The sequence below is a fragment of the Cariama cristata genome, unplaced genomic scaffold (genome assembly GCF_000690535.1).
Source record: "Cariama cristata isolate BGI_N322 unplaced genomic scaffold, ASM69053v1 scaffold18981, whole genome shotgun sequence".
Taxonomy (NCBI): Eukaryota; Metazoa; Chordata; class Aves; order Cariamiformes; family Cariamidae; genus Cariama; species Cariama cristata.
In genome coordinates, this window is record NW_009597750.1 from 2,241 (window position 1) to 3,271 (window position 1,031).

Consider the following 1,031-nt stretch of genomic DNA (forward strand, 5'->3'; position numbering starts at 1 on the left):
CGGGGGCTCCCCCCAGCCAAGATCCGAGTGCCACAAAGCCAAGAGAGTTGCCGCAGCCCTACAGCGCTGCCGGGTCATGCCAAGGCATGACCTCCCTGGGCATCTTCTCGAGGCGCCTAATTAATTAGCAAAGCTGCACAAAAGCCAGAGATGGAGCTCGAGCCTGCCCGTCACTCCCGCCCATCTCTGCGCTTCGCCATGTAGCCAGGGAAGGGGCTCATGGCACCGACATGGTGCAAGGAAGGAATGGTCTTCAAGGTTTCCAAGCCACTTGGTAGCTCCTTTGTCCTTCTTCTGCCTGCTTTTAGCCCTGCCCTGTCCCCAGGTCCCGTCCCCAAGGCGACTCTGCTGATCTCTCCAAAATACGCAGCCTTCTGCTTTCATTCTTGGGTCTCTCTCTCTCTCCCGTGTCCTCCACACCACTCTTTAACGTATCTGGCCCAAAAATCCTTGGCCAAATCCAGCCCCACAGCTTGTGACGCAGCTGACCCCAGGACCTGCCCGTTCCCCATCTCTATGTGTCCTCCTACAGACTTGAGCTTTGGGTTTTCAGGTTGTCTTTCACAGGAGCTGCACGTTCAACCCCAAAGCCAGGATGCTGATGACCTTCATCATTTTGCTAAGTGCTAGTTTTAACAAAAATGGCTTAAATTCCATTAATTTCATTTAAAAAAAAGCCAGCACTCACTGTAGGTAAATTATTGCTACTGCCTTACTGCTAGTACTCCTGCCTTCAAGAGAGGCATCTCATCCTCCCTGGTGAGATCATGGAGCAGATCCTCGTGGAAGGCATGTGGAAACATATGGAAGGCAGGAAGGTGACCAGAGACAACGACCATGGCTTCACCAAGGGCAAATCGTGCCCGACAAAAGTAGTGGCCGTCTACGATGGACTGACTGCATTGGTGAACAAGGGAAGAGCTACGGATGTCATCTACCTAGACTTCTGTAAGCCCTTTGATGTAGAATCATTTATAGAATCGTTTAGGTTAGAAAGGACCGTTAAGATCATTGAATCCACACACACGGTC